At 41.2% G+C, this 26025-nt stretch overlaps 1 protein-coding gene across 6 annotated transcripts in view; it reads right to left on the bottom strand.

Moving 5' to 3' along the window:
- SULF1 (sulfatase 1) overlaps nt 1–26025 on the bottom strand; it is a 151118-nt gene that overhangs the window by 102155 nt on the left and 22938 nt on the right. For 3 of the 6 annotated variants that reach the window (XM_010998859.3, XM_064480862.1, XM_064480861.1), the window contains exon 2: nt 15982–16076. The gene's annotated coding sequence lies outside the window, so the exon portion shown is untranslated. Of the gene's footprint in view, nt 1–15981; nt 16077–16895; nt 17266–25220; nt 25738–26025 lie in introns of those variants that run through there. The other 3 variants (XM_010998858.3, XM_010998860.3, XM_031441509.2) reach the window with 3 other exon arrangements.

Here is a 26025-nt window from a genome sequence, read left to right as displayed (position 1 = left end):
AATATTTTTTGCTATTTTTCTCATGAAGCAAATCCTATAACTTGAGTGGAATTCATGTAACCTCTCTCAGTAAGCTTCAGGAAACAAATATTTTGAAATGAAAGCATTTTTAAAAATTGACTGGTAAAAAAATGATTTTAACAGACTGATTAATAAAGTAAAATATAAGAAAAGACAGGTTGATCTCTGGGAGCAAAAGTCCATAAATTTAAATTCTTCTTTGCACTAAAACCCAAGACAATAGCTCTGGGAGGGAGCCTTTCTGTTGAAAGTATTTGAGGAGCGCTCTCTGCCTGCATAGTAACTGCACTTCTAATATGAAAAGGGGATTTTGTTGCACTCAGATCACCTGGTTGGTGAGAAGGTTGTGGAACTATTTCCTGCCACCATCCTGAGCATCCTTAAGCTGGCAAGCATGGGCAGAAGCCTGGCATTAGCAGTTTGTACTTAGAAACTTTGCAGTTTTTGAGAGGATCTGGCAAATCTTCACTATTAACCCTTAATTATTTTTCTGAAATATATTCTAACAAACAATGGAGATGCAGTTATTATCCACTGAAGAGTTTTAAGATACAGGCACCAAGGGCTGAAGACCAATCATTACCCCTTTAAAGATGCAGATTACAGCAATTGCACTGGCAGGGAGATTTAGCTCACACTGGCAGTCTTGTGGTCCTCTTAGACCATAAGCTCCTGAGAACAGAGCCTGCAGGGCAAACCCAATATTACATCTGCATTATGTCCTGCATATGTAAGGTACGCGTTGCCATTTATCAAAAGAATGAATGGTTGAGATTCACCAGTCCAAAAAAAAATCCAATTCACATCGTGGATTTTGGCTGCCTGGGGAGCCTATTTAGCAATTTATAATATAAACGCTATTTACAGTAAAGTATAAGCAAGATCCCTAATTGATTAAAAATCCTCTGCTTCATGTTCTTTTCCCATTTGAAGATTTCTGTCTCCTTACCTGGTGTCTTAGAAGAGTGCAAGGAAGAAGGTTTCCTCTGCTTTGCTGATTTTTAAAATGAGTCACCTGGTGTCACCCTTGCCCTCACTCACTGCAGGCAAAGACGTGACCCATTAACATGAAAAGGAAAATGACTCCAGGGAACTTTCCACCTGGTCATCTTTCTCGGTTTCACTCCAGAGAAAACAGGATTCATCTCCACTACAAAATGAAACTTACAATGGGATTCACAACCCAGTGACGTGGTCCCATGGGGCACTTCCTGAGCCTCTGTGGGCTCAGCTTCATACAGAATCTGACCAAGGGGCCGTTCCTGACTTCCAGGAAGTTTTTTTTGGAAATATTCCTGTGTGTCAAGAATGGAATATGGCTTAACGATGAAAATATAAAAATTTGATCATCTCCTTGAAGCCATCACTGGGGATAAATACTGTGAGTTACTTCTCTAGGCATAAAATCGTACAGATCTCATCAAAATAAATTCACACCTGAATGACCTATTGTTAAAATAAGAAGATGCAAAGCCGTAAAAAGGGGTAATGAAACCACCACTGCACATGTAAAGCACTATCCACCATCCTTCAGAGATCTCAGTTCCTTTTCCCAGAGAAGATACTCGGTTTATTCTTGCCATAAAGCAGGCTTAGACCATCTAGGCTTAAACTGGATTCTTTCTTCTGTGTTTCTATTGTTTGACACCTTTCTAGGGACTTTCCTGTTTATTTCACTGTAAAACAAGAAGCAGCAAGTTACTGGGCAACTTGATAATTTCTGGCAGGGAAAGGGGAAAAAATTCATTTTGGCAAAATGCTACTTTATATGAAACATAATGATTTATCCAGGCTTGTGGGTAACTATGCTGTCTTTGAATAATATAAATTCTAGAAAATTCAATGCAAATTTGGGTGAATCCACTGACTCAGTGCCATGCTAAAATCTTTCTTAAAGCCTGCCAATCTCTCTCTCTTCCCTTTCCTCCTTAAATCCGTGTGCTTTCTTATTTCTCATCTTATGAAAAATTTTAGCTCCTGTTCTTAGATTACATAGCCTATTACTTCCACAGTCATCAACTGACCCCAGGACATTCCTCCTCCTCTCGAAGTGATTTGAGCTCCTGTTTCACTCTCTACTCTCCACTGTTATACTTGCTGAATTCTTGGAAATTTCAAAGTCCATGATGTGAGTTACCAGCACCTCTACCTGTCTGGACCACCTCTCCTCTACCCTCTCTGCTCCCTGGGTCAGTCTGGCCAATCCCCAGCCCTTAGCAGTACTGGGATTGTCTCAATTTCCTCTGATGTGTCTCATCGTTCCACGACGCCAACCCCAACAATTCTCTGACCGGCTAGGGCTCTTCAGCCCTTTGACCCAGCCACTCTTTGACCAGCCCTCCCTTCCTTGACATGCTCATTCCTTGCCTGACCAGGTTAAAGTCATTGTACACAGTCATCACCATGAGTCTTTGGGAATACTCTTGACCCACCTCCTCCTCCATCACTTCGCCATCCCTACTTGGCACACCGCAACCCTTGTCGAGTCCAACTCCCTGCCTGCTCTGTATCTGTACCTGTGCAACTTGACATGCCTAGAAAAAAGGTACTGGCCTGAATGGCCCCAAGCGTGGCCAGGCAACACATGTGATCTCCCTTGTCCAGGTGCCCTTCCATTCTCTCAGATGTCCTTCCTGCCACCTCTCTCCTCACATCCTCAGCACTCCTCCCCTTACTCAAGCAGATCACCTCGGTCCAAACTTCACTGAGCAACAGAAGCAACCAGAAGAGAACTTCCATGGCCTTCCCCCACCCGCACCCCCCCCAGGGTGCTCACCTACCAGCAGCTGCTCCCCGACACAATGCCTTCTCAGCTACTGGAGATGAATTATCCATGCCCTCACAGCCTGAAGCCAACTCTTCCACCTGTGCATTAGCTTCTATTTCTTCTCTCCTATTCAAAAAACTCTTAGCTCCAGCAACGCTCCCCTCTTTTGTTCAGATCCTCTTTCTTCCTCCCAAAATGACATCAATCCATTTAGCTTATCAACATGCTCTATTTCTCTCATCTTTTTTAAAAAATTGGAGTATAGTTGACTTACAATGTTTCAGGTGTACAGCAAGGTGATTCAATTATACACATATATATATTCTTTTTCAGATTCTCTTCCATTATAGTTTATTACAAGTTACTGAACATAGTTCCATGTGCTATACAGGGGGTCCTTATTGTTCATCTATTTTATATATAGTAGTGTGTATATTTCTCCCATCTTTTAAAAACATTCTTGACCTTCCATCTCTCATCAGCTGCTGCCCCACATTTCTCTGTTCTGCTTGAAGCAAACTCCTTGGAAGAGTTGTCATATTTCTGTCTTAAGTTTCGTTTCTCCCGTTCTCTCTTACGCCTACTACCATCATGCTTTCTCTCCCTCCGCTTCACCAAAGCTGTTCTTAGACTTGCCACCAATGCCCACCAAGGAGATAAATCCATCAGTCAGTTCTCAATCCTCATCCTGCTGGACCTGCAGGACATAGTTATTCACTCTCCTCCTAGAAACACTGTCCTTATTCAGTTTCCAGGAAACCAGGAACTCCTCCACCCTTTTTCTTGCCTCATTCCACTGGGTTCCTTCTCAGTATCTTCTATTACTCTCTCCTCTTCTCTTTGCCCTTTTAATGCTGGAGAACCACAGAGGCTAGTCTTTCGGTCTTTTCTCTGTTTATACTCGCATCATTGTTGGTATCACGCTAATGACTTCCAAATGCAAACCTCTATTCCCAAATGCAGACTAAATCCAGCCACCCGCCCACTCAGTGATATTTCCACTTGGAGGTCTAACAGACACCTCAAACTTGATTTCCAAAACTTCCTCCCTACAACTCTTCCAAATGGATAGCCTTTCTAACTTCAGTTGATGACAACTCTATCCTTTCAGTTGCTTCTGCCAAAGCCTTTGAAGCCTCCTTGATCCTTCTCTTTTCTCCCTCCCCTCAATACCACTTCCAGTCAATCAGGCAATCCTGTTAGGTCTGTCTCCAAGAATAGCCAGCATCTGACTACTTTTGACCACTTCCACTGCTATCATCAAATCTGCAGCCCTCTTATCTCTTTCAGTAGCCTTGTGATAAGTCTCTTTTGACATTTGCCATCCGTCATCTACTCTCAGCGTGACAGACAGAGAGCCTTTTAAGACAGAAATCAGAATGCCCTCTCCCTTTGTACAAAATCCTGCAATGGCTTCTTCCCTTTCATCCAGGGAAATTGCCAACATCCTTCACACAGCTCCCAGGTCACGTGCTGATCTACTGTTACTTGTTGGACCTCATTTTCCACCACTCTGCTGTTTCCTCTCCCTGCTGCTGTCCCCCTGGTCTCGCTGTGGCTCCTCCAGCATGTACATGTCTTGGGACTTGCGCCCTAGGTGTGTGCTCTGTCTGGAAAGCTTTTCCTCAACATCTCTAGGTGCTACTTCCTTGCTACTTTCAAGTCTCTGTTCAGTCTTACCATCTCAGTAAGGCTTTCCCTGTGACTTCTCCTTAACGCTGCAATCTACCCTGATTTCGCCAGACTTCTCTTTTATTTCAGAATACTCATTATTTTCTAACTCACCATATGTATTTGACCTACATATTGTGCTTCATTTTATCTTCTACCTTCTGCCACTAAAATGTAAGTTCCACAGACATCAGGCTCTCTAAATATTTTGCTCACGGATGTACTAGATCATCATGGTTGATCCCAAGTACCTAGAACAGGGCATAGCATGTCACATGGCAGGTGCTCAGTGAATAGTTGTTGGATTAATGAATGCATAAGTGAAGGAAGGAACAAAAGAAAAAGTGAATTTACCTGGTCTCCCTGAGCTACTTACTTGAAAACTCTTTCGCTGAGACTTCAAAAGAAATTCTTTCCCTAAAGTGGTATGCCTGACACTAAAAGCCTCTGGTATTGAGTCTGACTGGTTTCCCAATTAGAATGGGCTCCAAGAAGCTGAGAAATCCTCCCCCACATTATAGTAAAACAAGGCGTGACTGCGCCGTCCACTAGGAGCTCTTACGCATGCTCTGGGGACATTATAATAAGAGCTTTCTGGAAGACGGAACTAAGTGAATGGCCTCATTTCAGGGTCTGATATAAAATCAAAACTCAGAGCAGGTTCATCTAAAGCCTGGCCAAGTTTCCTCTAAACCGGGCTCACGTGGAAAGAGAAACTAAGCTGATACATCATTTCAAATGGAAACTATGCAAAATTCAGTGGCTTCATGTGGTTTCAACCCCAAACCAGGTGGAACTTGAGGCTTTGGCAAAGGTTCACGTTAAATTCTTAACTGGGGAATGTAAATCAAGAGGGGGAAATGTTGGAGAAAAACAAAGTGAAATAAAACCTTCGGTTTTGAACAGTTCTGGAACCACAAACTTAAATCACTGCTCTTTAAATGTCATCTCACTCAGGCTTCAAACAAGTACAATTATTATTGTGAAAAATTTCCCTCAACAGTGAAGCAGCTTTTTGTTATCCTATATTAGAATTTCAGGGGTCCTACACATGTGTGTGGAGAGCAAATTATTATTTCCATCTGGTAGGTTGTGTAAGCAAAGAACAAAGATGAAAAGGTGACGTGCCAAAGGCAACTGGAGGAATGAGCCAGCATCATGTTCACCACTGAGCCCCTGAACCCACAAAACTGCTGCCTTTCATTGCAGGGAACCAGAAATACAGTCAAAAAGAAGCAAAAGGGAATTTTAAGAATCCTGTGGATCACATGAGATTGAGAATTAAAAGACTGTGGCTTTGATAATAACAATATTGTATGAAACCTGAGCTGACCTATGGAATAGTAATAATTTATCAGTAATGTGGTTTGTATGTGTGCATGCGTGTGTGTGTGTGTGTGTGTGTGTGTGTGTGTGTAAGATTGCAATACTTCTGAATTTTAAGGGCCCTTTAAATAATCAGGTAAAATTATTCTAACTGTAGGAAATTTCCCATGTCCAGAGATTTTAAGCATCACAGATTTTTTTATTGAGGTTTTTTTTTAGTTGAAGTATGTTGATTTACAATGTTGTATTAGTTTCTGGTGTATAGCAAAGTGACACACACACACACATATGTATGTATTCTTTTTCAGATTCTTTTCCATTATAGGTTATTACAAGATATTGAATATAGTTTCCTGTGCTCTATGGTGGGTCCTTTGTTGTTCACCTATTTTATATATAGTAGCGTGTATCTGTTAATACCAAACTTTTAATTTATCCCTCCCCCTGATCCTCTCCCCTTTGGTAACCATAGTTTGTTTTCTATGTCTGTGAATCTACTTCTGTTTTGTAAATAAGTTCATTTGTATCATTTTTTTCAGATTCCACATATAAGTGATATCATATATTTGTCTTTCTCTGTCTAAGCATCATTGATTTTTAAGAGACTTTCATAAATCCTGAATTCTTCCAGGTACAGATACTTCATTCTATACAACCTCTTGTACAGGGATTGTATTAAAATTTCAGAGAGAAATCTGTAACAAGAAAATGCAGAACTCTTTTCCTGCCCAATTTTGTGCAGTTTATAGCAGTTGAATGTAACTCTTAATTTATAAGTCTCCTTTTTGATCATAGAAAGAAAGCCAGATAGACGTTTGAAAGACTAACTCAATGCATCTTGCCATACAAATGAAAAACCACCATAGTCCCTTCAAAAGATTAAGGTAAAGGAAACTACAGTCTGGGTATTTATAATCCTGGCATAGACTCGGAGGCAGAAAAAAATCCCTGAATGCGGATAACTGCATTTGCCAACTTCATAGACCAAATGGTAAAACCTGCCGCCACTACTTAATTCTAGAATAACCTGTCATGACTGTCCTAAAGGTACCTGAGAACATGTGATCCCTGTTTCTGGATACTGGCGTGTTATAGCTGTAAAGAGCGTTAAGTAATCTTAACATAGGACTAGTTTACCCAAGCACTGATTGAAAGCTTATATGGAATTGGTTGTTTGACAGATTTTCCTCTGTTGCTTAAAAAAGCACATTACAGAAGCCCTCAACTATTTACATCAGTGTCTCAACTAGATACAGATACCCTAAATATTGTGGGTCCATTTAATAATAGTCATTCATTCTTTCATGCAACAGTGTTTACTGTGCCTGCTTTGTCCTAAGTCCATGTTAAGCATTGAATGAGACCATCTCATTGCCTTGAAAGGTCTCACTGACTAGTGGAGAGAAAACAGAACAAAACAAAACAACCCAAAAAGTCAAGTTTGCATACTAATGTGGTGGGACTCCTATTTCCAGTCAAGATGGAGTAGCTAGTACGAGACTAATCCTCCTGCTGTGAAGAGCCAGAAAACAAAATATATGCAGCAACTATCTAAGACATTGGACGATGAGCTGTGATCCATGAAGGGAGGGGACAGAATTAAAGTATGTCCCACTAGAGACACTTTAGTGGACTACAGCACAGAGAGGGGAACCCAAGCAGAGCTGAGGATAGAAAACTATTTGGGGGAAGCAAGGTGGAATTTGTGGGGTAGAGTAAAAGAGGAGAGGGCAACAAAGGGAAGGAGCTCCAGAAATCTGTATGGGATTCCCTTGAGTCCTTGGCTGACCACTAAGCTACAGGTGTGTGGGGTGAAACTCCACAGAGCTGGGCAAAGGACAACTATCAGACAATGTACAATTACTAGGGGGCTGTAAGATGAACACTACACGTGACTGGGAAATACTCAAGTTCTGACCAGCCATAGTGGAAAGTACTCATTGAACACACATGGGGCATTCAGTGGGGACCTCAGAAAGGTCAAGTCTTCAGAGTAGTGCTCAACTAACCGTGAGTGTAGACCATTCTAGATAGGACCTAACACAACTTCAAAGCAAACTTTAAAAGATCCAGCTAATCCTCAAGTGAACTGATTGTCTGCCAGTGCAAAATCCAATATTCTTTAAACGAAAACACCAAAATGCAGACATTCAACAGTGCAATATTCACAATATCCAGCAGCCAATCAAGTATTACTAAACATGTAAAAAAGCCAGACAATGTGACTTCTAACCAGGAGAAAATCAGTCAATAGAAAGACAGAGATGATGGAATTAGTAGATGTGGACATTAAATTAGCTACTGTAAATATGCTTAAGGATGTTAAGGAAAGTGTGAACATAATGAAGAGATCAATGGAAACTATTTAAAAAGAACCAAATAGAATCTTGAGAACTGAAAACCATAATACCTGAAATGAAAGGCTTTTCAGAAATGTAAATGCTGGCTCTGTGATCTGTGGAACAATTTCCACATCAAGGAGTCTATAACATACATGTAATTGGAGCCTGAGAAAGGTCCCTGTAGAGCACAGGGAACTATATTAAATATCTTTGGAATAGCCTATAATGGAAAAGAATCTGAAAAATTATAGATATATATGTATGACTGAATTACTTTGCTGTACACCCGAAACTAACACAACACTGTAAGTCAATTATACTTCAGTTTAAAAAAAAGTTTTTCCCATGATAATACTCCTAAAGCATGTTTCCATTCATTGTGTCACCGACTCTCTTGACAACTGTTACAAGTACACCAGTGTACATTTTAAGTATGTAAATGAGGTATCATTACTGCTATTATTTGTGAGGTATATGTGCACGTCCAACTTCTGACTGGCACCAGTTTTCACAAGGTGGGTGCTGTGGTCCATGACTGGTTTCTATATGGCGCCTGGTACACTGACTGTGTGGGTGTTGGTTGTGTGTGTGTGGTCTGTATTTAAGTGTATGGAACTAGAGGCAGACTAACGTTATGGGAACTTACCCACTTTATGCATTTCTGGTTTTTTTTAAAATTTTCATGAATAGTACTAGCTAACATGCATAAAGTACTATATTGAGTTGGAGGCATTGTTCTAAGCCCTTTATACATATGGAATCATCTAATTCTCTAAACAGCTAAACAAGGGCAGTGTTATCATTTTTCAGATAAGGACACTGAGACACAAGGATGTTAAATTACACAGTTAACCAACAATAGAGCATGGATTCAAACCCAGGCTGCCCTGCTCCCAGATCTGTGCTTCCAACCATGACGTGACACTCTTTCCATCCACGACGTGACACTCTTTCCCATGCCACAATAAAGTAGAAAAAGACAGAGAGTTTTCCATTTTAAGAAGACAAGATCACTTTTGCTGGTGGTAAGTCTCGAACTTTTCCCACCGGCTCCCAAAGGTTCTTTGTACATGACTCTGACACACATCACTGTGTACATTTTCACCCCCACGAAGGCCAAATAGCTCAGTCCAGTGAGTACCAGGCAGATGCACTGTCTTACTGTCAACATGAGTCAGGAAGAAAAAAACCCCAATGTTTTGATAGTTAGAATCATTGTCTGTCTCATTTAGGAGTTGGCTGTCCCTGGAACAGCTATTCATACATATATACGCAAGTCACACCATACAGACTCTGTCTCAGTACTTCCATAACCAGAGGGAAAGCTCTTTAATGTAAGATGGACTTCCCAACGAGAAATGTAAATGACGTTCCTCTCCTTTCACCCGGAAGCGACATTTCAGCACTTACAAAGTACTAAGCTGATGCTGTATCTGACATTTGAAAGAAATTCCTCTATAAATCAATGCTTAGGAGTGGAAAAAGCAACGAGAAAACTGAGCATTTCCCTGAGAGAAGGGCAGTCTTATGACAAGTCCTGACAGAGGGCAGAGGATGTCATCTTTTTCTCCCTGGCCTCCATCTGAGGAATGCAGATGATGACAATTTCTCAATCCATTTCAGTACAAGCGGGAGCCAATTAACTAGATATGAAAAGCAATAGCGCCCATCCCCAGTGAGTTCATCTTACACATCTTTTTTTCCAATCATAAAGATTACTTGGAGTCAATCCTTAGCTGAATTTCAACAACTATAAGTGCATAACACAGTAGGAGCTAATTTTTTTTCGCTTCTACTTTTACTGCTTCAGCCTGTAAAGATACTTCATTTTGAAGCTTTTCTTAAAAAATGCACTGAATACGTAGTCATAATCCGAGTGATTCTATAGCCTTCCATCTTTGCAAAGCATTTTTGAATTCTTGCCAAACATCAAAAATACACACTGGGATTAGTCTACTGGCAGAGGTATAAAACGAAAAGAACAAGGAGGGAGAAATAAGGCTGGGAAAAGCACATTCTGTTGGGAACTAATGATGACCATGCAATACCTTAGCATTTTAATATTACGGCAGTAGCAGCAGGTTGTGTTTGAGCGATTCTGCACATCTTCTTTCTCCAAAGGCACTTTTACATCCTTTATCTCGTATTTACAGCAGCCCAGTGAGGGAAGGGAGACAAGGATATTCTAACTGTGTGGAAAGTACATGGTAAACAAAATGCCTATAATGGGAACCAACTCTCAGCGCAGGATCCTTTGGATGGCAGAATTTTGCGACGAGTTATACTCCGGCATACTTCTCATCAGGAGAGATACTCTGAGTTTCTATGCACTGACTGCACTGGACTGGCTGCTGATCCTCCCATGGCCACTGTCATTGCTGGGCATCGCCCTGTCTGGCCAGACCAGACTCCTACAAATACTGTAGCATGGATTTTATCTGCTGGGGCATTCTTACTTCATGTAATAAATAAATATATTTTAATGCAGAAAATGAATCCAATCTTTTCTTGGTAAAACTGTCAAAGCAAATAATGTTTGAATTAATGCTATGGTAAATCCTCTTGTAAGAAGCCATGCCTGATTTGCTTGCTTTGTAAATAGTGGATTTGCTTAAATGCTTGCATTTTAGCTGCCACTGTCAACTGGCTATCCCTAATGGACTTAAATTATTTTTTTTAAACCTACTAGAAAATAAACAGAAAATAAAACCCTGTCTTGAAAACTTGGGAACTTCAGATGGTGCTGACCATTTTTTTGGAAGTATTTTGCTTACTTCAAACATTTTTAAATAATGATACCCTCTCAAAAAGGCCCTAAAGCCTAATTACCTTCCAATTAAAAATACAGGAAGCAGAAATCACCTCAGTTCATGTTAGAATCCGCCCCAGATAAAACTCTTTCAAAATGTGCCTCTTTCCATTTCGACAGCCACAACCCACAGCAGCGTCCAAACACTTCTGTGGCGTCTGTAGCATCACCTCCCCTGCTCCCTAGATTGCCACACGAGATTCCTTAGTAATCAGAGAGCAAAACCGTAAAACAAACACGAACTCCCACTGTAACCCAATTTTACTTTTCCATCTTTGTATATTCTACAAGAGACAGAAAGACCTTGTCCTGGACTGTCTCCATGCACCTGAAGACCAGTGGCTTAGTAAAACTGAATGTTAAGTTTTGCAAAGTCTCTAAACTGCAAATGCCAGTGTAAAAAGGTTACAGTGTTCCAGTTCTATTATAAACACTCATTCAGCAAAAATATCCTAAAAAAAAAAAAAAGGCCTCAGTCAATGACTTATTTGTTTTAAGCCCTATTAATGCAATACAACAGGATTTGACCCTATCACCTAATTATTCCAGGGGTGACTTCTTAGAAACTCTAACCTTCATTTGTAATTGTGATGCCCTCTTGTGAGATCCAAGCAGATGAATGAGGTTAAGTTAGGACACCACTGAGAGAGTGAACCTAAAATTGAATGTATCTGCCACCAGCGGCATGAGGAATTCAAGAGTCACTTAGATCAAATGCTTCCTCTGTAAGCAGAATTAATCAGTCCTAAAAATGTCTTAACATGGTACAAGGCAGTATCTCTCTTCAGGAAGTGCCAACTTCATGCTGAGAAATACATTCTGTCTTAACTTCAGAACACCATTCAAAATTATCCCACAGAAAAGGACACCAGCTTAAGAGATCTGGCCTGATACCAAGCTGCATAGTTACACTTTGTTCCTTGAAATTCACTGTGTTGTAAATATCTGGACTTTTTTTTTTCTGTTCTAAACTGTGGCTAAATGATCTTACACAAATGTTGGGAACCTAGTGTAAGCCATTTTTTAGCATTGGCTGAAATGATTCTGCCCTTCTTATCTGTCTCAAAGATGTCTTGGGGGCTATCTTCATGTGAACAGTGTCCTTAGACCCCTCCTGAGAAGCATTACCACAAAGTAATCTCTTGTAACACTTATGGGTCTGGGCATAGAACAAGGCCATTGTGTGTGACCTGATTTCATTTCAGCAAATGTCCCAGTAAAGAATGACATCATCCTATTCTTTTTCTTTCTGATGGTCACTTGTGCCTGTCCCCGTCCCCCAGCCCTGACCCTCATCATAATTAAACTGCTTCCCCCCTCCCATTCCTCACTCCTCATCCCCATGAGAATCGCTCTTTTGCTCTTAGCTTCCTGCCTGAATGTATCACTACGGCAAGAGCCCAGGGTTTCCCTCTGGTCAATCAACAGTGCTGGAGTTTGCTTCTCTGCTGTACGAGACAAAGCACTATTCTGTTGGCAGCCAAAGCACACTGCGAGGGCCATCTGCTGGGACAGGTCTCAGTCAGATGGGAATGGAGACGAGCCAGCTGAAGGCGGCAGAACGTTTCTCAGCCCTTTGGAGCTTGGTTTTCCTTAAACACAAACTTGCCGGCTTTGAGGATGTATTGTCTTAAACAGATCCACTCAACTACGTACATGCCATGTGTGCACACTTGTATATCTGTACACACTAACACTGGCTTTGTCACTTCGATGTGTATTGAAAGACTCACATGTGAAAGTATTTAGTTTCAGATGGATGAAAGGATGATGCAGGGGAAGCCACCATTTTAAAAACAGGCGTGAGAAATGCAACCAGAGCGAGCAGCTGTGTGAAGGAAGGTACTGACTGCAGTGTTTTGAGTACTTCTTTATTATAGAGAAAAAAGCACAATCAACTGATGGCCCATCTCCGTGTAATGGAACGTGGTGCATGAATTTAAACTAATGATGAAGACAAGGCAGAAACTAAACTGTTTGGGTAGAAAGGTAGGTGAAAAAAAATCAGAATAAAATTGTACATTCTCCAAGTTTCCAACTACATAAATGTTAGGAAGTACCGTACAAAATTGCTGCCTTTGTAGTCAGAAAAAGTCCAATAGCAGCAATTTTCTAAGATTCCACATAGCATATATTCACATAGAAAAGATTTATGGGCTTGGGTTAAGCATGTGTGTGTTTTTTAACTTCAAAAAAAGTTCCTATTAAGGTAGCCATTATACTGCATTTACAACAAATACATGGTTTTAACTGACATTAGGATTCTGTGTAATAAATTGCCCTCTTTAATGAGAAATGTTAAGGGTAAGAGTGGTCACAAAGGAAGTCTGCTTCTGAGCATGCCCAAATTCTTTATAATCTGCAGCAAGTTTTAAATGCTCTTGGATACCAAGACGAGGATCATTTTAGTGGTTTTTTTAGGGTCCACATCTGAAATTGATTCTTTGAAAAGACATTGTTTACTATTACAGTCTATGGACAATTTTAAAAAAATACTTAAATTAAGATACTGAGTATAACTGAAAAAACAAAAACAAACAAACAAACAAACAAAAAAACAAAAAAAACAACAAAGTGCCAAGGAGGCACAGCTAAGGCATGCTTGAGATAGCATTTTCCATCCCAAATAAGCATCAAGAGGTCTAGGAAAGGTCTTAATTTCCTTCCAAACAACACAGTTGCCATTCTAAGTTATCCCATCTGTGTGCACCAAACCTGGTCTGACAGCGTAGTTTTTGAGTCCAGAAGGTACAATAGTGGCCATTCAGATTTTGGCAGGTGTATTTCAAGCTGAAAACCAGGCTCCACTAAAAATAACAGTGTGTTCCACAGGTGTGAACATTTGTGAAAAGAGCCCTCAAAATCTCCCCCAAGCTGTGATGTTAAGTTGTCCTTTGGGTGTCTCAGTATATGTAAATACAACCTATCTCTCCTTGGAACAAGAGCAAATCTTCTGGCAATCGGACAGCCAGAAGATGCTTTGGGCAGCCTCTGAGATTTGCTTCTACCTTCTCCTGGTTCTGTTTCTTGCATTATGTGCTTTGGAGGTAATGCCAAATTCAATGAACTGCAGGTAAGCAGTTCTTAAAGCTGGAAAAATAGTAAATGAAAGGACTTTATACCCCAATGACACAAACAGAGAGGCCATCAAAAGTGCACAGGGCAGCATTCTGAAGCCCTAAGACTCATTAAAATGGTCCTTATTTTCTAAACCAGACGGCTTGCACACACACAGAAAGGACCTATTTCTTTCCACAAAATTTGCCAGGTGGGAGGACTGTGCCCAGGTGAATACAGATGCGGCCACGGGAAGTGATCAGCTACCAACCTAATCCAGCTCAAATGATGGAGGAGGAGGGGCACAGATCTCTGAAGCCGGCAGCCAGTCAGACTTTGAATTTGAATTTTCCAGTCTGAAGACAGAAAAAGCAGACTGGAGCCTGCTCTAACAGGGGTTCTGCAGATTTAGAGGAAGTAAGTGTCATACATGTTAAATCTGAGCAAGTAATTCTAACTTGATCCAGTATTTGAGTCAACACATTTCTATTTTCTCATAATAAGGCTACGCTGAGAAATAAAAGGATATAATACTAAAGTGGTGAAGTTACCCATTAAAGGGAGAAAAAGTGTGAAATGAAAGATCATAGGACAGATAATAAACAACTCAGTCTCCCCGAAAAGTGGCCTCTTCATAGCACAAAAGAGTCTGAGATGGACGCTTTGCAAAATCAGGTCTTCAGTGACCTCTTGGGAAGACATAGGGTGGCCTCCAGCATGAAAGGTTTTCCAGCCTCTTCTATAGTTAATTTTGAATGGCATGCTACTCAAGGTCAATCTCTTTCTTTCCTACAGAAAAACTGATGCATTGGACTAGACGTTCACAGAAAAAGGTTTCACAAACTGACTCAAGAAGATGAAGAAGCTTTAAGAAGTCACGGTTCTACTGTTTATTGAACTTACTCCTAAACATGTCTTTTTTCAGTTTTGGGGGAATATTTTCCTCTCCCATTTGGAGTTTTGAAGTAAGGAGACCTAAACTTCAATTTGTCTTCTCTTACTGTTGATTTAACTTATGAATAACCAGCATCCAGTACATTCCTGGTGAGACCCCAGACCCACCTGCAGACAAAGCTCTGAAAATTATAGAAGAACTGCCAGTGCTCATGATTTTCTGTCAAGGAACTAAGCTAACCCAGTCTCCCATACACTTTTAGCTATTCCCTTATTCCCTGGCCATTTGTAGTATGAAGACAAAGTGTTTAATTCTGTAAGTATTAGAAAGACAAGCTGGAGAAATCAACCCTCAAAAGACAAACCTGAAATTCAGGTCACACTTGGAAGATTCTGTTTTGTTTGAAGTTCATGAGTTTTTTGGTGATTAAAAGACTTATCCCAAGGCAACCTGGGCTAACACAAGATTCAGAATGGAAGTCAAGCAAAGGGCAATGATTTTGAAGAGCTGCAATTTGAAACCAGGAGGAACTCAACAGTTTCCCTGTTTGTTTTGGTTGAGGGCAAAGTGGAACAACTTTCAATGTTGACATTTAAGAAGAGACTCATGGGGTCTATAAATGCTTATGAATTAACACCCCTGGGATGTTTTTTGCAACCAATGTTGTATTGCTGGGGTGGGTCTCGGTAGCTCGCCCTGGCCTCACAACACTCTTGGCACTAATGTATCTGGCCAAGGCAAGAAACTGTGAAGTAAAACTGTGAACGAGACAGCTGACATCTGCAGTTTTCATGCCTGAAACTGTGGATGTCTGGGCATAGCTGGCCGGCCATCAACAATCTCTCAAATCCCTGAGCTTCCTGAATAGCCCATGACATGTTGATAAAGTTACACGATTCTTTTGCTGGTTCTTTCATCATCCTGAAGACTAATTTCATGAAATGGCTCTGCTACATTTAAGGTCCCCTTTAGCTCTCAGTTTCTCATAATTCCCCATCCACGAACCGTCCCCCTCTTCAAGTGACATGGAGCACTCAGGTTTAATTACCTGATAATCAAGTTTAATCAAGAGATAAATATTTGATACGAGTACCTTTGAAGATTTTCTGCAATCACTCTGCCTTGGAGAGCCTGCATGTCATTTGCTAAATTCACTGTCCTCAGATGATGGTGGCTGGCCGTCAGCACCTAAGACGGAAGACAGCAAAGGTGCCATCAGCGGCATTTTATCAGTGATTTATCTTTCAGATCACGCCCTTTCACACCTTCAAAGGAGGATGGCGTTAGGAATAGCTTTCGCCAAATTTCACCCTGATTGAGTTTCTTACAGTTGTTCCAGGAGACTTTGAACCATTGTGGGAAGAATTGGTCCTTTCCTAGAAGTTTCCATTTGACTTTCTCTTCATTGAGGAAAAGACTCTCCATTAGGGTCATTTCACATTATTCTCTGACTGGATTTCATAAAGCCAATAAAAAAAAGAGTTTCTTTTTAAAGGTGTATAAAGTGTTTTGAGTTTAAAAGTTGAATGACATCTAATTTCAGGTTATGAGACCTATTTTAAAGGAACATGTGCAGAATCATAAAATCTTCTCAAGTGACTGCAAGCTATTATTTGAAGAGCAGCAAAGTAAGCAAAATGGTTAAATTTGTTTCTATTCTGCATTTATGACAGTTGAAAAAATGTAAGTGACTAAAATCAACTTAGCTACTTTGAATAAGAGGAAACACCCATTTTAATGCATTAAGTATTTGATGAAGCAATCTTGCTGCCAAGAATAGCACATTTTAACGTATACACACTACATACAAATGTGGATATGATACATAAAATAGAAACAGAAAGAGACCTAGTACATATGTCTTACAAGGAAACATAAGTTATAAGACATAGAAGCTGTAAGAACAGGAAAAAGACGCACCTTATTTAACTCAAAAATCTCTTTTACATTTAAGAATATTTCTCTTGCCCATATAATAGTAAGGCATTTCATTCGGAGCTTTCTTACCTCTTCACTAGTAAATAATCTCAGAATCTCAGAGGTAACGGGTGCAGATTACTTCAATACAATAGACCTGGAATCTCCTTGTTTGGAACTGGCCCTGTTGACTCTGGTTAAATGTGGGCAGCCCCAGACTCTTCTCTTTGTTCTGGAAGCTTCACTCTCACAGAGACTGCTGCCGCAGGACCTCCCCGGAGCTGGCCTTCCGTCGCAGGACTCTTCCTCCCAAGCTGCCTTTCCCTTATCACATCTCTTTCCATCCCCGGCAGAAGACCAACTCCTCCACCCACTGACGCCACCCTCCGTGATCTGGCACACTTTTGACCAGTCGGCTTTTTGACCACTCCCTTGTACTCATCCTGGGAGTTGGTGAGATCGAGAACTTTGATATTTTCTGTTTCTGCGTCTCTGATAACATGACAAATGATTATAAGCATTATGCAGATCTCCACTTTCTCAATATGTGCCGGGAAGACATAGAAAAGTTTGTTTATAATTATGCATGGCACCTTGCGATCTCCCAAAGTAAAAGTTGACGTTTGAAAGTGAGGCTACAAGGATCTGGCTGTGGTCATGCTGGACTAGCCGAACGTCAAAACAACAACATCCTTTCCGTGGTTGTTCTGAATCTAACTGCTAGGAGCAGCGGACCCTGGAATCTGCAGATCCTGAATTCCAGGCTGCAGCATCCACTGGCCGTGTGACCTTGAGCGAGCTACTTCATAGAGAATATGCCTCAGCATCCCCTTCTGAGAAAGTGAGGATTAAAAAGAGTATCTATCCCATAGGGCTGATGTGAGGGTTACATACAAACATCCATGTGAAAAATTCAGAGGAGTACGTGGCCCATCACAAGCACTCAATAAACATGGCAATCATTATTACTTGCATAGGACTTTTTTTTAAGCCCTTAATAAAGATATAATTTTCCTTGCAGTGGTAATTTGCTATCAAAAGACATTTTCATGGCACGAGACCAGAGTTTTCATAAATTTTGTAAATGGAGACTTTGCTTTGTCATCATTAAAATGATAATGTGTGGGAAATAGTGAAATATTTAAGTGCTATTAAATTAGTGTCATAATTTAAAGGCTGTGAAAGAACAGAGGCAGGCATTTATACCTGCGTGGTATGTGTATGCATGTGAGAGAGCAATACCTCTGTTGTGCCGTATAAAGTTTTATTTGCCAGAGGAGAGTAGGGTGATGCCCTAGTTCTTGGTTCCATAATCTTGACACCAGCAGATGGATTGCCTGGATCCTTGCTTCTTTTATATGTGCCAACTTGTAATAATTCATTAGAAGTGGAGAATGAAACGTGCAATAGAAATTTTTAATTAAAGTATTTCTCTCCCTCCCTCTCTCTCTCTCTTTTTTACAATTTCATTAATGAACACTTGGTTAAAACAAATTTATATTTTTAGACTCAGCAAAACAGCATCCTCTGGAAAATCAAATTAATATTTCTAGTTTTGACCAATTCATTCTATTCCCACCAATAGAACATTACTGGTTTACGGTTCTGTTTACATTTAAGCGGCAATTTATTTTGGATTTTCAATGATGTAATTGTATGTATATTATTGTGGATTTATAGTTATATAAATATAATTAAAGTAATTTATATCTGGTTCTTTGGGGGTATAAATAACCGTCGGGGTGGGGGGTGAAATAACCATTACTTATTTCAGTAACAGTTTAGTAGATAATGATGGAAATCAGTACGGGGACTCCGTGGTCCATTGCTCAGGTGGACAAGTGCTTCTGGACAGCATGCACCAGCCTGGCTTCCTCGGGGTCCTGGAGTGAGATCCTCTCATACTTTCACTTCTGCTAGAAAAGTTTACCTTTAACTCCCTCCACATAGTAAAATTCTAAGCGCCCTTTCAGGATCAGCTGATGACCTCAGTTTTCATTTCTCTCTCCTTCCAGAACTCCTGTACACTCAAAATCTGTGCCCCTCAATGCAATGTTTAGTTATGCAGTCTCCGCTGCTGCCTAGACCAGTGACCTTGTCATTTCTCTGGTCAGGTCTGAAGGTGAGTGAGGGCTGTACCTCAGGCTCTGTCTACATTCGGTGCTGTGGTCATCCTTTGGCCCCAGAACTCCTGTGCACTGACTGGGCATCGCTGTGCAGTCAGGATCTGAGTCACACATTGACCCTTGGTTTGCTTGGGAGTTTACCCAAATTTTGGTTAAATACATCTAAACTGAGACCCTGAAAGGCTCCTGAAGCAAGAAAAAATGGCCAGCTCACAGCCCTAAAGCTGGGCCACACAAACCTGAATGGAGCAGGGAACCTTTGCCTCAGCTTTGGGTCATTTTGTCCTTTCCTGTTCTTAAGTCAGAATTATAATATTTCGTGTAAGCAATGCAGGAAGACTCAGATATACGTGTGTGTGTTTAGGGAGAGTGCAGAGGAATTTCGGTTTCTCTGTTCGTAAAATAAAAGGTAAGACTGGAAGACTTCCCAATCTCCTTCTGCTCTAAAATTCTATAAAACGTTGGTACATGTGTCCATTAATTTGACATTAACATCCACAAATGAGTGTGGGTGTGTGCCAGAATTCCACCTGCTGGTAATATGTCAAGAAGTTAAGCTCGATAGTTTAAGAGCTGTACTTTAAAAGTTTGGTTTGGTGTCCCCTCTGTATTAGTGTGTTATTACACTTAGCGCCCAGGAATCCATGCTGGAAAGCAAGCAGATGATTGAACTTAACTCTCCTGGCTTTCTCAGTTGTTCAGAAACGGAGCTGCATTTCCTGGCTCTCAAACTTCATAAACTCATCAGATTTTGCTGCAGAGAGATGTCATTAAAATAACAGTCGTCGGTGGAAAACACTAGTACCATTCATAGTTAGTGAAATGTTGAAACAGTAACTGATATTTTCAACCTGTGCATTGGAGGCATTTCTTTATACTGTATATGTATGTGCATGTGTTCAGAGAGATGTGTCAAATGTGTGTTTATCCTCCTTAAGCAGTTGTCCTTTAATTGTCTCCTAAAAGTGGCTTTAGTCTTGTTGCTGATGTGTCTTTCTCTTTGCTTCCTGCACCTTGGAAGGTTGTAACTGGTTCCAAGCTGCTTTCCCCAAGGAGTTATTGAAGGGTTCAAAATGTCCTCATCAGAAAACTTACACGGAACCACACAAATCTTGCCATTGTGGACGGTGCACGCACGTGGGGCTGTTACTTCATGTACAATGACTTGAGACCAGAAAACATGTGAACAGGAAGCCAAACCCAAGAGAGAGCTGGGGTGCTTCCAGCTTTCCACGGAGCACAGAAATGAAGCGAAATTCAGCAGCGCTGCTCTGGCCTCAGGCGTCTGGGGGATGCACAGCTGCACCCTGTCCACTCTTCAAACGCTGCGCAGGAGAGCATGGTGGCTCAGGGCAGCCCCCAGCCTGGAGTAAATCATCATGTCAGCAAACCCAAAAAGACTGTGAAGTTAGAGCCCTTCCCTGTGAAGCCAAGACTTTAAATGGCTTGAGTAGCCTAAAAGGAGAATGGCCAGCACCATGTATGGAAGCTCAGGATGGTCCTCATACTTTCAGTTGCGCTCATAGGAATTCCCCCAGATAGATCGTGCTCCTTCTTTAAATAATAAACTTTCCCATGAAGCAAGCTCATCTTACTCTAAATATATTTGGTGATTATTTTGTATAACTGAGATAGTAACAGCTCCTTCTGGGGACTCCTTATTTTTCTTCTTATTATTTTTTTAATAGTGGAAGCATTTTAGCAGAAATAGAAACCTTTCTCATCATTTCAAAAACCAAAGATTAATTTCTGAGGTTGGGGGATCTGAAATGAGCTAACAGAAGCCAGAAGGGCTTCAGATTATAACCAAATCTTATCTTCCTGATGAGTGATAAAACTCTTTCTATTTAGAGGTGAAAAGAGTTTCTTAAACCTCCTTTTAAATGTGTTGATACAGTTTACCCACCAGGAGGAAATACTATACGACTTTGTGAGATCAGCCATGAAGGCTGGGCCTAAGCCCCTTTCGTAGTAAATGGCCTTTGCTCTGAAGTTCAGGTGGGGTAAGAGCTCTGAAATCCAGGAAATCCGATAGAGGCTTTGCCACAGAAGATTAGAAAGGGTGAACGGGTATAAGAAAATGAAGGTTATCAAGTAATCAGACCGCAAAGACTTTAAGTCGCAGCTTCCTGTCTGCTAATCAGATTCTTTTCTATTCATTCTCAATGTTCAGATTTTTCCAGTTGTTATCTTTAAAAAATTTACCAGCGTGATGCACCTTTCCTTTCCATTCAAGTCAACGGGAAGAACTTCTCGCTGAGCCTGAAGGGGGAGGAAATGTTGGTAGGGTAAATCATGGCCAGGTAAGAAATCTCCCCCTTTGCTTTAGTCTTAGACTTGACCTCTTTTCCTCTAGTCTCTGAGTGGGTCCCCAGTTCAAGGGAAGTGACAAAGCCTTTCTAAGGAAAGGGCGGCTTCTTGTTAAGTATAAATTCTTCATGAATATGTGTTCTTTATGAATAAATATGCTACTCACCCACGGACCTTTTCCCAAGTCTCCACTCATTTCCAAAGGTGCAGAGGAAGTACACGTTTCTCTCTTTGGGGGGGGTATGTGTAGTTACCGGCCAGCCTGCGCTAGACACGGCCTTCCTATTGAAAGTGAATGGGAAAGCATTTCACTCAACCGCAGGGATACGAGATGAAAGCTCAGAGCCCCCTGAGCCCGGATGCTGACCTTTCTTCTGGGAACTGAGCATAATGGGGAGAGCCTGGTTCTATGGTCCTTTGCTAAATTTCCAAGACAAATCTGGCAATTTTATACTTTTCAAAAATGACTTTGTATTTTATTTAATGTAGTAGCTTAACCTCTCAATCCAACATTACCCCAGCTAACTCAATTTTCTTCTATTAACTTGTGCCTCTTGTCTTATGGTATTCCATTACAGCTACCTAGTTGCCCAAGCTTAAAAGTAGTTTTGTAGATGTTTCCTTTCTCTTCATTCCTTCATTTGGTCCCCAAGTTGAGAATGTTCCACCTTCTAAATATCTCTGGAATCTGTGCCCTATTGTCCACCCACACTGCTCAGACCCTCCACGTTTCTCACTGTACAAGGCAATTGTACAGTGAGAATTTAATTGGTCTCCTAGTTTATAGCATTATCATTCTCTAGGCTCGTGCTCAAGCCACATTCTATACTGGATAGTAGGCAACCTATATAAAATCTTCCTAAAATGTAAGTCACGTCTACCCTCTGCCTTCTCAGCCCCAAGCAAAGTCCATCCTTGCCTCTCTCTTGACTACAGAGTATTCCTGAAAGTGCCAGATCTGGGTGAGGTCAGGACCTTGTGTTGCAGTGCATCCATCACTGAGGTGGGAATGCTACAAACAAAAAACCCAAATAAACAAAAATAGTCTATTGAACCAAATAATGTCTTTGTGTTGTTGTTGACTTACATATCAGCCTAAGCTTTTTATATTGACGTGACCTATAAAATGAACTTTGTTTGGATCCTGAGCTGGTCCCCAAAAACTCATGAGCACGAGTTTGAGTTTTACCTGAGTAATGGGTCTAAACATCTCAGCACGAAGCAGCGCAATATCCATGACTGGGCCCCTGACTAAATCTCTAGCCCCGCCCCACCACCCCACCAAGATTCAACACCCCAGCACCAACTGAAACCAGTTCCCCAGGTTTTCTCACATATTCTGTTCTCCAGTGCTCTCCCCTTCTGGAATGTCCTTCCACACCTCAGGCTAATCCTTTAAAACTCACACAATCAACATCATCTCTGTAAATGTTCTTTTGACTTTCACAAGAGAGAACTACTCTGGCCTCAGTTCTGTACTTAATCTCAATACACTTCTATTTTTTGCAGGTGTTATACTGTTAAGAAAATTATCTGTTGTTTTGGTCTTTTTCTTCAGCATATGATCTCTTCCAGGACAGGATGTTACTCTTACTCACTTTGGGATCACTAGTGCTTAGCAGAGCATGCAATACGTAACAGTGTAACAGGGAAAAGCAAGTCCGTCTCCATATTAGATCTGTTCCTTTAGCTTTAACCCCATGCTCTGTCTCTTCTGCTTAGTCATGCTGGTTCTGCACCTTTTGTAAAAGAATGTTGCCTGTAGCCTGAAATAGACAGTGTAGCCTATTCTCAAGGCTCTGACCATTAAGCTTCTAATACTTTTCATTCACATAGAGATAATTTACAGAACTGAGAGTAACATTTATCTTGTTAGAGGTTTACAGGAACATCCTGACCTCACCTACAGGGGACAGCTGACAGAACAAAGGATTCCAACACTAGGAAGTCTACAACAACCAGCCACACCTCTTCCCCTTTTAGTATAGAAGAAGCCTGAATTCTGACTTGGGTAAGATGGTTCTCTAGGACATTAGCCTGCCATCTTCTCCATTTGCTGGCTTTTCAGGTAAAGTCATTATTCCTTGCCCCAACATCTTGTCTCCAGATTTATTGTTGTGGCGAGTAGAACGAGTTTGGACTTGGTAACAGCAGATGCTCAAAAAATGAACTGAATCAAAGATGAAAAAAATAAGGGGAAAAGCCCTAAAATTGACTGAAACACTGCTATTTTCAGACACTGTGATAGATATTTTACATATATTATTTCTTTTAGTCCTTTCAACAATCCTCTCATTGGGGTAAGTAGTATTGGTCTCATTTTATAGATGTGAAATCTGAGGTTGAGAATTTGAAAGATCTTGCTGCTGGTCACATAACCAAGCAATGGGAAAACCAAGCCTCAAATCCGGATGCCATCAGAGTTTGTGTTCTTTCCACTGTGATGGAGTACGCATTTGAGGCTAACGTTGAGATCATGTGACTGATCTTTGTAACTAAATTAACCAGAGTATAGAAGTCACTGTTGACAGCTCACTTTTACATTTAGGGATAAAAGCAACAAGAATCCAGTCTTATTTTCAACTTCAATTATGCCTTAAATTTTCTTAGAAGCCACAGGGAATTTTAAGTGGAAATGGCATTTAAAGGGAATTTTAAAAATGGACATAATTTTATGTTTCCCATGTTTGTTGAATAAATAATGAATACATAGCTCTGTTGCATTCCGAAATCTGATATGAAATCTTTCCACTCGGTCTATTTTGGATATTATATTACCATGTAAATACTGAACACTAGATAGTTAAAACAGATATGTAAGAGTTCAGGATGATTGAATATATGTATATATTTACATTTAATTAAACAAATCCATACATTTAAGTGTCCTGAACTCTTATACACACACACACACACACACACACACACTCATATACACACATGATATGTGGTTTTCATATCTGTTTATCTAAAGATAAAGGCAATCAAGTCAGTGGATTAATCACAGCACTCACGCAGAGAAGTCTTGCTCTTCTATATTATTGTCAATTTATATTTCTTAGTTTTCTTACCTGAAATAAAGACAATAATGCTCCATGTCTCATAATACACCAACTTATAATCATGGTTTTAGAAATGCAGATTGTACAACTACCCAAAATAGAACTTTATTTTCTTAGCTTACTCAATTAGCGACTGGTACTTTCTAAGTGTTCTGAAATTGGATCTTAGTGTCACCCTACAGTTTTAAATTCACCTTTTGTTGAGAGACAATGTCTCAAAGCCCTGACCATCATCCCTGAGAAAAATACTCTGTCAGTTCAGGATCCTTTGCGGACACGTAGTTTAATTACAGGGCTTTGGGTTTTGCCAGTGCTTTTAGACATTTGTGTCTACTTTCCTTTACTATTTAGAACCTTCAGTTATGCAGTGAAAAACTTAAGAATTCACATGTCTACAGTATTTCATGAAGTTTATACAAGCCAGTGCAAGTTTCAAGCCTATACTGAAAAATGGGATTTATTTCATAGTGGGAAAAGAAACTACCAGCAATTATATTTGCCTGAAATTGTGGGGACTGAAAGCAGAGAAACTGAAGCTCAAAGTTGCTACATCATTTCTCCGTGTCTAACAAGCAGGGAATACCCAGGGCTCCTTTGCAGGGTGGGGTGTGTTTAGGTGTGGAGAAGAGGCAGACACCACGAGGACCAGGACCAGGAAGCAGAGAAAGGGGGGCAATTTCAGCACCTGGTCTGGGTGCTGTTTTGTTAAGTGAATTATCAACAGAAATCTTTCCCCTCATATTGTTTTCAGGAGGGTCCCAACTGAGTGGAGGACTTGGGCCGGAAACACTGTTTCTATCCTGGCAGAATCTGAACGTGGCAACACAGTCCTGGGAATAACAAGATGAAATGGACAAGGGCAGTAAGGAAAGTTTGTTTCCTTTCTTTTTAAAGAAAAAGGAGCGCATCGTACTTACAAAGCCGCCTTCACAGTCTTCTCAAGAGACAGGCTCTGGGAACGGGGAGCAGGCAGAGCAGAGATAAGGGGGCAGAGGGACTTCCTTCCTCCTCCTGGGGGCGAGTCATTGTTCCTTATCTCCCTGACCTCCGGGGGCGCGAGGGGGCCACGAAGGCCCGGCCTTTGACCCCCTCTGCCCTCCCTCCTGGCCTCGGCGCCTCGGGTGGGGATTTCCTATCGGCCACTCAAGCCGCCCGGCCTGATCCCGGCCCGGAGATGCATTCGAAACTGTCTGCGAAGTGCTTGCTGGAGATGAAGAGGGTTACATAAGCCCGCTGTATTATTATCATCACACACCCCCATAGAACCAAGGCTGCCAGACAAACAAAAGGCAGTTCCAAGAAGAGGAGGAGCAGAGGCAGAAGTTACACTGGGGGTGAATTTCGGGACACTGCTGAACTGGCTGGAAAAAAAGGCAACTCAGTATGTGCATGCAAACCTCGGCAAACAAACTGAGCTGCAGCTGGCCGCCGGCGAGGCGGGAAGGCTCCTTGGAGGGAGGGCCGGGAGGCAGGGCTCCCAGGCGTGCGGTTCCGGCTCCCCCTCCCCAGCAGCCGGCACAGTAGCCGCCTGTGGCAGGATGGAGTGGATGAGGAAGGTGTGGTATTTGGAAAGGCAGCCGTTCCAGAGACCAAGTGCTTAGTAAACACTAATGTTTCTTAGCCTCGGACCAGGTGCTTCTGCTGCCTCTCTTTATTCCTGGTCTCTTGTTTTCCTAGTGATGGTTTGCAGGGAGTTCTCTGCGCCAAGGGCTGAACCCTCTA

This window comes from Camelus dromedarius, chromosome 30, assembly GCF_036321535.1.
Source record: "Camelus dromedarius isolate mCamDro1 chromosome 30, mCamDro1.pat, whole genome shotgun sequence".
Taxonomy (NCBI): Eukaryota; Metazoa; Chordata; class Mammalia; order Artiodactyla; family Camelidae; genus Camelus; species Camelus dromedarius.
Note: the sequence above shows the minus strand (reverse complement) of the source record. Positions and strands in the feature narration are given on the sequence as shown.